Genomic DNA, 13,060 nt, shown 5'->3' with positions numbered 1-13,060 from the left:
GACTGAGGTAAATTATGATCACCTCAGCTGTGCTAGATCATGTAGGAGGCCAGAACATAAATGCTAGCAGTGGAGAGAAAAATAGCTCAGCCTGGCAACAACTGAGTTTAAACAACAGAAGAAAACACATGGTTTTAAAATTAGCCATATTTTTTTGATGGCATCAAACACAGACATGAAAAACGTAAAAAGGAAGATGTACAGGCATGCATACAGCCACAACCCAGCTTCTAAAAATAACCATGTGTGAAAAATCTGTTTATTTCCTACGCTTGCGTCCCCCCAGAGCAATAGAGCACCCTGGGCCCACATATCCCCCAGGCCTGGCCTTGCATTTCAGCTGTGACCTACATTTAATTCCCTCCACAAGGACAACGTTGGGCTTGACTCCTTGGACGACTTTGGGTTCAGGGCTGGGAGCTGAGGAGGGGCCTTGTTTGACATCTTCATTAGATCCAGTTTGGTTGTGTGGTGTGGCATTTTGCAGAAGTGTTGCTTCGTCTTGCTTAAATCGCACCGATTTCCTGAGTTTAAAAGATGCAAGTGACCCAGACTGAAACACCTCTTTCATATTAGTACCAGGTTTTCTTCTCTTCTTGCGGACTCCAAAGCAGCCACAAAGCTTCAGAGAAAAAAGCGTGAACATGACTTTGAGCTGGTACTACCAAATGAAACAGAGATCCAGGTGAATGGGTCCAAATATCCTTGAATGCCAGTGTTCAAACTGTGAAAATTGGTTCTACACAACAGCATGCCGTAGCAGGAAAATTACAGCATTGCAGGAGTATTTTACTGGCATCCACCTTTCCTCATGAATCAAAGAATTAGATTAAAACACATCTTGACTTAAACAGTCCAAATTGTTCATCTTCCACGGTGAACTGTTCCTGTGAGATGACAAAAACATTACACTGAGTAACAGTACCTGAGCAACTATGCGTTGAAAACACAAAAACAGTCGCAGACTTTCTGTTTGCTGGACAAACTTGGAGGAGGACCTTATTCTGACCCCAGGGATCCTAAGACTTTTAGGGGAGTATCACTACAAGCTTGCTCCACCCAAAGCAGAAATTTTGTCAATATCCATGAGCAAAAAAACAGCAGACAGACAGGTGTCGTGATTCACCTATGCAACTTGCATGAGACCCTGAAGGAGCATGCTGAAATGTAAAGCTAACACAAACGATATCTGAGAGAATGGCTGGTGAGGTGAGTGCGAGAGGAGCCAAAGAAAAGGTTTGCATGTGTTTTTTTAAGGAGTCTGTTTGATTCACCTAAGAAACAGTTGTCTGGAACTGACAGTGATCAATGTTCACCTTCTCTCCAAAAATCCCACTGACACTCACACATGTCATCGTGTCACTGCTGATTACATAACAGCATCGCTTTAGAAAAACAAGACCAATTGGGGTTAATGCACGTACACCCTGGATGTCACACTGTGTGGTTATATTTAGCAATACTGTGCACACTACAGGTATTTCTGGAGGTTTTTTTCAGCCTGCATCCAGTATGATAATGTTTATGGCAGGTTTACATGTTGTCACAAAATCCTTAAAGTGATTTAAAATGACTGCACTGGAATCTAAAAGCAAAATGACACTCATTTTACTTCTCATTGTGAAATACCAAAGATTAAGTTCTTTGTGCTGTGTCACTCAGCCAGTTCAACCTTGATATACTTAACATACAGTATGCGTAACACTAACAGTGACCTGACCAAACAAGTTAGTCAGGCTCTAAAGAAAACACACCTACCCGAACAGTGTGACATTTAGGATGTGCCTGGAACAACAAGTTGAAAATAGTAAGATAATAATGTTTATTCTGATCACTTTAAAACCCACTGAGAGCCAAATGATATATGATTTGACTCTCGACAAAATAACACCAAATAAATCAAGACACTCTTTTCCATCACAATCCATGTTTCCATTTGAGGCAAGCCTGTAGAGTATGCCCACACTACACCAACAGATACACAGACTTCAGTATGACCTAGATACAAATTGTCTTCAAAAGTCAGAGGGTTCAGAGGAATGACATGCACGGTAAGGTGGAAAACACCTATAATTTAGAGCTTTGTGGGTTCATTTCTTGGGCAAGTCTACATGCAGGAATGAGACTAACACATAAACAAAACAAAGGGGAAAAAAAACAGATGATGTGTTTCAACGTATTCCTCATGGCGAACTGATCAGTGCCATGAGTGAAAAGTAGGCCATCATAAATGTGTTTGGCAATGATTCATTATCATAATTGTTCTATTAATAGGCTCAGCTATTCTTATTCGGCTTGTGTTCTGGCATTCAGGTCATTCAGGACAGGAGTTATTTGAAAGAGTGCATTTTAAGTAGTTTACGACTGACATGGAAACCATGGCTGCTCTCACAAACTGACAGTGTTTTGGGGGAAATTTTTTTTGTTACGATGCACGCATCACTGACAAAGCATTGTGTAGAGAGTTAAATGTATGTGCTGGGTTAGAGAAGAAGCTGTTCTCTGCAAAGAGTGATTACAATTTTCATGAGCGTGACCCAGTGGATAGCACAGGAGGAGACTTGTGGTACTTGTTCCCTCTGCTGCCCTCCCCTCCACCGCTCCTTCCTGCTTCTGTGACTCCTCCACTTCATTCTTTCCTTTCTGTTCATGTTTTGTTTATTCCCTCTTTTACTGCTCCTCTCGTTTGTTCCAGTTCCTCAAATCTACAGCACTAGCAACTCCCCTCCTTTAATCTTTAAGCCACTATTCATCTACTCTTCCCTTCAGACAAAGAATATTAAGAAAGTTAATACCACAGACTCCTCCACCCATCCTCTGATCTGCTCATTTGTGTTTTCTCTGTCTCCAGTACATTTGGCAGATGGGACAACTGCCTGTGTGGCCGGGCAAAACTGTTCCTTCTTTTGGGTTTGACTGGAAGACAACTGTGGTTTTTCTCAAGCCGCTGACTGAGTCCTGCCAAAAGCCCAAACTCCATTTTGCCGCTCAAAATGTTGATGATGTCATGTCCTGCAAAAGTACACCAAATAACTACTGCCCTCGTTCTTCCAGGCCGCCACACTTATTTCAATGACCAGCAATCCCACAATACAGATGTGAAGGATAATGAAGATCCTCTAATATTTGACATGCTGTGAAACAGGAAACAAATGTTCTCTGTGGGGGGAAAAGGGCGACTAGCAAGAATAATACTGAATATATGCCACTGAGAATATTAAGGAATATGTGCTATCAATGACCCATACGAACCCTTAAAGTCCATACTGATACTTCTACCTACATTTAAAAGTGTACACCAATTTTATATTATACTCCTATAACACTGTCAGACTCACAATAGATATGGAAGGTTTAAAAAAAAAAAAAGTAAACACATTTATGCAGCAAAACAAGAGATGTCATCTTTTTTATTCTACCCATTCCTCTCTCTTGTCAATACCAGGTGCCTACAGTACCCAAGATGCAACTCTACAGCCAACAGTTCAGTCGGGAGAATTGTTTGTGTTATGCTAGTTTCAAGATTCAGTCACTAGCCTCAAGAAGGGATGAGGAGCAGGTTACAGAGGTCTGGTAAGCTCACTTCTTTCTAACTCCACACCCCCAGATTTTTTTTTAAGGTTTCAAACCTGAAACCAACACTGACTCAAGTGACATCAACTGAGGCAATTTATCAGACTTCACAGCGCTCTCTCTGATACCAAGAAAAGGCTTTATACAACTTTTTTCATATATGCAGTTGTACTCCCCAAAACCTGCAGACAGACTTTTCTGAGTAAACTAAACAACTACCTTAAACATGAAAATGGTGGAATAAAACAAACACACACATTTGATACACATGCCTATGGCTCCAAAGTGACATTGTGGTTTGCTTAAAGAAGTTAGGATACAGTCTGATTTATTCTTCTGTAGCATAAGTCTCAGGTATGATGTCTGCATGCCTTATTTCTCTGCTGTCCATAGTCTGTGCACGTCTCACGTGAGAAAGTGAAGCGCAGGGGTGAAGCAGTGGGCCAATGTGATATGCACACTAACAGCTCTGGCTTCCCCTCTAATAAAGACAGGTGCCTCGATATATAACAAGCAAATGCTTTCCCTTAGTCTTGCCTGTATTAACTGCAAAAGAAATTGCCCCGTGCTCTGAATCATGCTGCTTTGAAATGAAATGTGATGACTGTGTTACATTAAAGGCAGGCCTGGTAGTGGATTGAATTAGCCTGCTGTATGTCTTTCAGAGTCCAGTCATTTCACTTTCAAGTCAAACTCATTGCATGTATACCGTCTGTTATATTTCATACACAGAAAGCACAGAACTGTGTTTTCTCAGTAAATCACACATAAACTCTATTTAGGGTCTGTGAGACTAAACACAGCAGGACACTAATGGAGGTAATACACATTAAGCATGTGGGTGAATACCATACAGTCATATCTAGTGTAATCTGGCAGACATGGGCTTTCAAACTGACCACATTTTGTTGATTATGTTGGGTCTACTGTAGCATCTGCCTTGCTGAAATAAGTGGCCATATAAAGACTATTGGATGAACTGTAGCTGGTGGATGATCATAGAGAAGCAACATGGATAATGGCCCTGCCTTGAAAATCTGGCAACACTCACAGACCCAACTGTTGTGCAGAAGCTATTACAGAAGCATTTCTCTAAATCTCCACAATAAACATGCTCTCGTGTCAAGCTAGCCAGCCACTCCACATTTTCCAAGAAGATACTAAGGCATGTCCTCATGGATAATTTTCAAGACACACACTACTGCAAGTACGTGCACACACACACACACAAACACAAGGGGAGGGCTAGCAGACTGCCGTCATATTCCAAAACCAAAACAGATCCATCCACCATCTTGGCAGAGTTAGCCTGCCAGTGATTCTCTCTCTTTTTTTTTAGTGAAACACGCACACACACACATAAATGCAGGAGGGGTGACAAGCTGACTGGGGTTTGTTAGCTCGGCAGGGGGATGGAGCCATCTGTCCCAGCAAAGGGTTAATCCAACCAAAAGCACAGGCCACAGATTCCAGTATTTTCCAGTCTTCAGATTCCTGGCTACGTTCTGGCTACATTTTTTTGTTTGGCCTTTTAGTTTTGTGGGGAGGAGGGTTTACAATCACACCAATTATCCCACCTGATTCTTCAAACCCCCAAAATCTAAAGAGTCCTTCGCTTGTGGCCTTGGCAGGGATTTAAATTTTGAAGGGGCAGGTTTTGTTATGGCTTTTCAGTGACTGGTACGGATGCTTTTCATTTCAGATGTCTTTTGAGTATTTTGGGGGGGGAGGCTCTGGCTCTGGCTGGCTGAAAGAGGCTTGCAATGAAGAGACGACATACACATACCAAACCACAATGAAATCAAAACAGGCCTTTCTCTGGACCTGTGTGTGTGTGTTGGGGGGGGGGGCTCTGAGGACAAGGGGAAGGGATGAGGGAGACAGAGATATTAGAATAAGAAACAAAAAACCTGAAGGGGCCAGTAGTGCAGTGCGAAGCTAAATCAGCCAGAAATCTGCCTGAAAATGCCCCCCGCACACACTCACAGCCAGTCTTTGTCTTTTTATTCCACCCAGAAAAAAGCACCATGGGCTAGTTTCTACCTACAGCAACATGGAAATGGAAAAGAAAGGCATTAAAACGATCCATTTAAAGGGGCGGGGAGGGAGTGGGGATGGAGGGATACAGATTGGGGGGCGCTGGTGGGGGGGGGGGGGGGGGGGGGGGTAGTCATCCAGACACAAGATGGATTGAGAAAGGAGAGAAAGAAGAAGGGAGAGAAAGAAGAAGGGAGAGAGAAAAGAGAGGGAGGATGGAGGAGAGGTATAACTGCTAACCTTAGCATCCTGGAAGCTCCAGACAGACAAACAGGCAGACGGCAGTTTGCAGCTGGAGGTAATGGCTTCCAATATGATCAAGCATGTCAACAGATCACATAGCCCTAATACAGCCATCGCAGAGCTGGAGTGCTTCCACCAGAAACACACATACTGTGCATACACACACGGGAAGTGACACTTTGCACACAAACACACACAGAGCCATCAAAGAGGGCCACAGCCAAATACACACAGACACACGCATACCTGAGACAGACAGACACAGACACACACAGCTTCCTTTTGACCACAACACATCAGCCTCCATTACTGCCAGCGATGTGCCTCCGTCTCCCTCGCTCTGCTCCTGATGCCTTCCGCCTGATGCACAGCCATCCCCGCCGCCTGCCTCTCCATCTCTCTCCATCCCAACCCCCAACCATTAAATCATGGCAACCCTCAGCGTCCCTCTCTCCATATGAAACACAAAAACAAAATACCTCAGTCAGGGAGCCTGTGAGGGGCTTCTTCTCCTTCCCCTACAGTCCACAGAACAACAGCACGTCGACAGGAGACAGAGGGAAGAAAAAAATCCAATCAGGTGTGAAGGAGTGGAAGAAAAACCAGTGCAGATTCACAGTTCCTTCTCCTTTTCACCCTCCCCTTCCTCCTCCCATGCGTCTGTCCTCTGTCCAGCTTTGGCTTTGTGATGCTAAGCTAATGGGAGCTAAGCTAAGCAGCATCCACACACTGGCTTATAATGCGCTCCGTCTCATACCCACACACACCAGTGCTAGGCTTCTGTCTCTCTCTCTCTCTCTCTCTCTCTCTCTCACTGACTGAGCCCCGCTGTCTCCCGTCTCGCAGGCACCCACATGCACCCGCCCACCTCCCCCTCTCGCTCTCTTTCTCTCACTCCCTCTCCTTCTCTTGGTTGCTCACCCCTATTCTTTCTTGTTGTAGCCCATCGGTTTTTCCCTCTCCCTCTCCCCCTCCACTTTTGCTTCTTTTCTCCTCCCCAGACACTGATGCCCTTACACACACAAACTCATACACATGCTCTGAGCGTTTAACAAGTTCCAAACAAGTCATCCTTGACCAACACGTAAGGAGGACAGAAGTCAGGGGAAGAGCCTTAAAAGCAACACTGAGGCTATGAAAAAAAAAAGATGGGAGCTGGGACAAGACCTGGTCAGGGAGGCATGGACCGGAGTGAGGCTGGAGCTGTATAAATTTATATGTCAAACACAAAAGAAGGAGCTCAAAAATTTAGCACAGTTGCTACATCCACAATAACTACAGGTGTTACAGCTCTAGTACATAAAAAATACACAAGGGATAGTAACACAAAGTCAAAAGGACTGAGCAATGTGGAAGAACACCAAATGAAGAAAACTGCATTCAAGGATTCACATAAAAGTCAAGCTAAAATATGGAAAATGAGAACAAGACAAAAAAAGGAAGAAAGATAAACACTGAGTCAAAGTACAAAAAAAGGGAAACATTGCATGTGTAGGATTCATTTGAATGCTCTGTGGTCAGAGGAGGGGGGTGGGAAAAGCAGTGAGGAGATCTAAAAAGGAGGTGGGTCAAAGGTCATGTGATGCGCCATTCTATCTCCGATGCCGCTTATAACCACAAATCTTTACTATATAGTGACCCTAAGCTGATATTGACATAGAAAAACCCACAGAGCTAAGAATATCCAAAGATGTGCATACAAAATTCACTTGGGTTGTGAGTGTGGTGTTGACGGACACTATTGTTTCACAATGCAACGCGAATAAGAAATGAAGGAGCAGCTCACAGCTGGAAAAAATTAAATGTAATCATGAGCGGTGGTAAGACAACTCCAGAAACATTTCAGAAAACATAAAAATTAAGTGTTCAATTAAGGGTTAAATCTGGACAAAACGTTTTCTTCTCCTTGTTGGTTTCCCAAGTTCTACTTTGGCAGAACCTTTTCAAAGCCACACTTAATGGACTGCAGAGTACTTCTAGAGTATGAGTATGAGCACACTCATTACTGTGCACACTAAATGTCAAAATAGCACATTCTTAAGTTTTATAGTACTCAAACTTTTATAAGTATTAGTATGTTGTTTATTTGGGACATAGCTCTTTTCAAGCCAAGGCAACAGTGACATCCTTGTTTCTTGATGTTCTCAGTACCAGTGTCAGGGTTTATATAAGGTCCTACAATAGATTTGTCAGCATCTTTATACACAAACAGGCTTCATCTACAAGTTATGATATCAGTTAGAGTTTTAATGATAAGCCACAATATTCAGCTATGAAGTTAGCTGCCAGTTTAATACACATCATCTCACAGTTTAACACTATATATAATGGGACAACAACAAACACTAGACAGAGAACAGTAACCTTCCTAAAGCTTGGATTTATTGTAGGGCTGTTGTATTAGAGAACGTTAGTTCTAGCTTGGTAAACTTAATTATCTGAAAATGTATATTGTGATCTCAACTGCTAATCAAAATTAATTCTTTTGATAATAATAAATAATATTTTCATATTGTCCGGTCGTATGTTTTTTTGATTGGAACTGTGTAATATATATATAATATAATGAGATCATACATAGTTAATTGTGCCATTGTCAGACTGATAAGCCTCATTATCTGCAAACTCCTTTAACCAGCTAGGAAACACAGAATGAGCTTCATTTCTACAGATAGAAATGTTCCATTTGTCAAAACAGACTCAGACACAGAGGCACAGATAAGCATCCACATTCAGAAATACACCCTACTCTGCCTGTATTGGTGCAAAGGCATAATTTGCTGAAACTATCTCTATGCCTCCGCCCTATATGTGTGTGTGCAACAGTGTCAGTGATTGAGTGCCTGCATACAATGGACGCACAAGAGTGTGTGGGTGGGGCAGTTGGGGGCAATGGATCGGGGGGGGGGAGGGGGGGGGCGGCTCCTCCCATCATTCACTCTCTGTTTGACAACATTCCTTTTGACTCCCACTAATGGTGTTAGCGAAACAAAAAGACCCCCCCCTCCAAGCACCAGTTTCCCTCACAACCTCTGTCTGATCTACCTGCAGGACGCTGGGAGTCTCTACTCCAAATGTAATCAAACCAATACAGTGAAAAAAAAACCAAACAAACATTTATAGCAGGAGGACTATTCAGGAGGAAAACCAATCCAATATGCACAAAATAATATACAAGTCTTGAAGGAACAGTTTTATTTCATTAAAGAAAATACAATTATTTGCTTTCTTACCAAGCATTAGACAAGAAGTTCGACACTATTCTCATTTCTGTACAATAAAAATGAAGCGACAGTGGAAATAGCTAGCCTGGCTCTGTCCAAAGATAACATTTTTAAACAAAAAAGATGTGATGTGTTAATTAGTGAGCTTTAGAGGTGCCTTCAGAGGCAGACTTTGTTACTTTTGAACAGAACCTGTTTTTCCATGTTAGCAATCTTTATGCTTATCTAAGCTAAGATAAGCTGTCTCCTGGCTCCAGGAGACATATTTAGAGTGTTATCAGTCTTCTTGTATGTATATGTATGTTTAATAAAGCCACATAAAAACATATAATTTGTTTCTGTCAGCTTGTATTATATGGTAATATTATATGATATATTTTACTTTTAATGAAGGACAACAGGTCTATGCTAGTATGTATCAACAACCTAACAAAAGTAAGTGAGAGACTAATAAAGTTTCCTTACTGATTGCGCCTCCTTCCCTTTAGTGTCCACTCAGATCAACAAAGAGTCAGTCAATGAATTTAATAACTATTCCAAAGTCTAGATTCACAGTTTTAACACAAAGTTTGCATCTAACCGTGGCCATCACATTAGCTGTATGCAGGAGTGCAGTGTGGTGGCAAAGGGAACTTTGTGATGGTGTAATTCAGCAGAACTGGTATAACAGGAAGGATTTGTCACTGGAAAGACATGTCCAAGTGTGTTCATCTAGCCTTGACAAAAACTATATCCCTTATGTAATGCACGTTAAACCGTGGACACACACGGACTATCTGACTGACATAGATCCTCTTCTCAGTCAACAAAGCCAAAAGAGTTTAAAGTTCACCTTTAAATCTACCTTTCACCTTCTTCTGCCTTTCTTGATTTACCACCTTTTGCTTTTTAGGAAGGGCACAGTCATTCCCACTGAGAGCATTTCTTTTGTTCAGGTGACACAGTGTGATTGCATCTGTAGATGCAATCACCAAACCAACACCAAAAAGGCTGTTTACGAACACACTGTAGACACACTCACAGGCAGAAACAGGTACATATCAGACCACACAGTGAAGTCTGATCCAACCACAACTCACATGTGTACATATGTTTATGTTAGCTTGACTGGCTACATACATCCACTGTTGATTTGAGTGTATGAGAGTGTTTTTGCATCTCTCCATCCTCTCTCTCTCTCTCTCTCTTTCCCCTCTCTGCCCATCCCCCCTTCTTGCCCCCCTCCTCCACCCACACCCAAACTCCACCCCACCCCCATCTCCAGCCCCGCGGCTTCAGTCCCCACCTCCCTCTGAGCCGTCCTCTTAGCCTATATACAGGTCGTCCAATCGTCAGTGCTGCTAGCCCCCCTGCAATTCATCACACGCGCACATGAACACCAGCCTCTTCAAAATCTCGCTAATTTGAGAAGCGAAGACCAAGTCATCAGCATCACAACAATCACAGCAGACAATACTGCTACTTGCCTTGATGCGGGAGAGACGACAGCTCCCTTTTCAAGGCTCAGAGGCACAGAATGCTGAGCTTTAAAATAAGGTATAAACAGAGAAATCCTGTCTTCTTCTTCTTGCTACTGCTCTGATCAACTGGCAGGAAAATGAGAGAGGAAGAGCGATACAGATGGAGAGAGGGAGCAGTGGTGGCAGCCAGAGGACGAGAGACAGGGGTGTCATGAGTTGGGGGGTTCAGGAATGAGAGTGGGACAGAGGGGGTGGAGGGTTGGTGGGGATAATGGGCGATTGGGAATGCTGAACGCGCGGATGTGGTGACCACAGGGGAAGCCGACGGACGCCTCGGCAGATGGGGGAGGGTGAGAGTCCTGTGGCTTCAAATTTTTTAACAGGGTTATGGGATTGTGAGCGGGGAGACTAGTTTATCTTTACAACCACTCCATCTTCAGAGAATGACCTGTAGGAATGGGATGTGGCGCTCAAAAGTGTTGCATGAGTTATTAACACTAAAACATTTTGCATGTGTTCTATTTATATTTCATGTCCATTAAAACAAAAAGCTAAAGTAGCCACGGTAAACTTGCTTTAAAGTTTAGGGACTGCTTCTCTACATGAAAATCATATCTTGGTTTATAGTTTGTGGCGATAAAACTTCTGAGTGCTCATCTAATCTAAAAAAAAATCTAAAAATGGACTCAGACAAAGAGTTAAAGGTTTACTGTCAACAGGAGAAATAAATGTGCAGCTTTTGTCAGTGTCAGTCTTAAGAGTTCAAGCATGTGGCTGGAGGAAGAACATGCCAATGTAAACTGGAGTAGAATCAAACTCATAAAAATACCAGCAGAAAAGATTAGTTTATTCATTTTGGGCCAGCACTATTGTGGTCTTGAAGAGGATACAAGAATGTGCAGAAATGCTGGTGAGCTGAGTTTCCATTGCTGCCTGATTTAGAGGCAGGAGAAGCTCCAGCATCCACAGACACACTACTCCATCTGTTTCCCCACCTGCTTGCAGTGCATTAATCACACCTACACCTACACACACACACGTGGACAGTGCTTTGAACAACCTTTGGACATACGTCAACATGGACACACACTGACCTCTCACATCCATAGGCCAAAGCAGTTCAGTCAAATCCACCTCAGAGTACATAAATGTGTCCTCTTTCCTCTACAACTGCTGTGTTAGTCTTGTATTATTCTGCGAGTGTGAAGGCCATATGGGAGTATTTATTCACGGACTGCGCCCACTGTAACATGCTCTCCCATAATACAAGGGAAAACAATTAAGCTATGGCAAAGGATTTGTAAATGTAATATTCCAATGATAGTCCCACGCTCCTCAACAAGAGGATGACAACAAAACTTTACAGTCCTATAAAACATATGGCCTGGGAAACAGCTTCATGCTTTGTTTACTGCAAACAACACCAGGATTTTTTACTGGTGTGCCATTGACCACTCAGTGATTAAAATGGCCATTATAGCCAGACCCCCACCCCCCTCCACCAGTGTCTGGCTGACATATGGCAGTGGAGGTAATGCAGATAAGTCCCTTAAACCAGCCTCTTGAATACAGAAAGTAATTTGTGTGAGAGGGCCACGAATAAACTAATTGAAAATCATCCAACGGATGGGAACCATTAAGGACAGAGCATGGGTTTGAGGAAAAAAAAGTGACAAAAAAATATGATGTGGGGCTGCAAAAATGATGCAATTAATTATTTATGTAATGTTGCGAGTAAATCGCTCAACATTTAAATGTTCCAGGTTCTCAAATGTGACAATTTGCAGCTTTTTTTACATTAAATTGAACATAATGTTTTTTGGGGCTCTGAACCGCTGGTTGGACAACATATGACATCTGATGATGAGACTGATATTTTTCACTATTTTCTAATGTTTTAAAGGTACTGTATGTAAGTATTTGCTATATCTACATAGCCAACGTTCGCGTTAACAGCTGTTTACTTAACAGTGTAGAGGAAACATTGCGAGTTCAGCATCAAACTTCATTTACTCGCCAAGAGCTGTCTCCAGCGGTGGAAAGCAACGCCAGTGTTAACTCTTGTTGGCGTTCTACATCCAAGCTGCAAACAGTGACTTTGCTGTATTTCACTGTAAATATTAAAATGATGAAAAGAAAGCAGACAAGAAACATGGAACGTACGTACACCCCAGCCTCTGCAGTTTCACTACTTGTTCTGTCTCCCTTTCCCTCTCTTGCCTCTCCACCTCCATCTTCATATGTGAATACATGCCGTGTCCAAAGCCAGGACTGAATTCTGACTCCATGACAATGATGAGCCTGACACTGACTGGTCTATGCGGTTGATTTCACTCTTATATGCAAATCAGGGAAAACAGAAAATTGGGATCATGCAGCATGGTTCATCAATCTAACGGTCTTTCTAGGTGGTTTATCTGTTCCCCCAGCAGAAGGAGTTGCACAGTTTTTGCATTTATCACTCTGTTTTTCTGGTCATAATGCTATACTTCCACATCCTTAGCACCGATGCTGTCTTCAAGG

General features: G+C 42.6%; 1 protein-coding gene across 6 annotated transcripts in view; it reads right to left on the bottom strand.

Moving 5' to 3' along the window:
* The window catches only part of magi1b (membrane associated guanylate kinase, WW and PDZ domain containing 1b), a 131,691-nt gene that overhangs the window by 59,085 nt on the left and 59,546 nt on the right, over positions 1-13,060 (bottom strand). The window lies entirely within an intron of this gene.

The sequence above is a fragment of the Toxotes jaculatrix genome, chromosome 3 (genome assembly GCF_017976425.1).
Source record: "Toxotes jaculatrix isolate fToxJac2 chromosome 3, fToxJac2.pri, whole genome shotgun sequence".
Lineage (NCBI taxonomy): Eukaryota > Metazoa > Chordata > Actinopteri > Toxotidae > Toxotes > Toxotes jaculatrix.
Note: the sequence above shows the minus strand (reverse complement) of the source record. Positions and strands in the feature narration are given on the sequence as shown.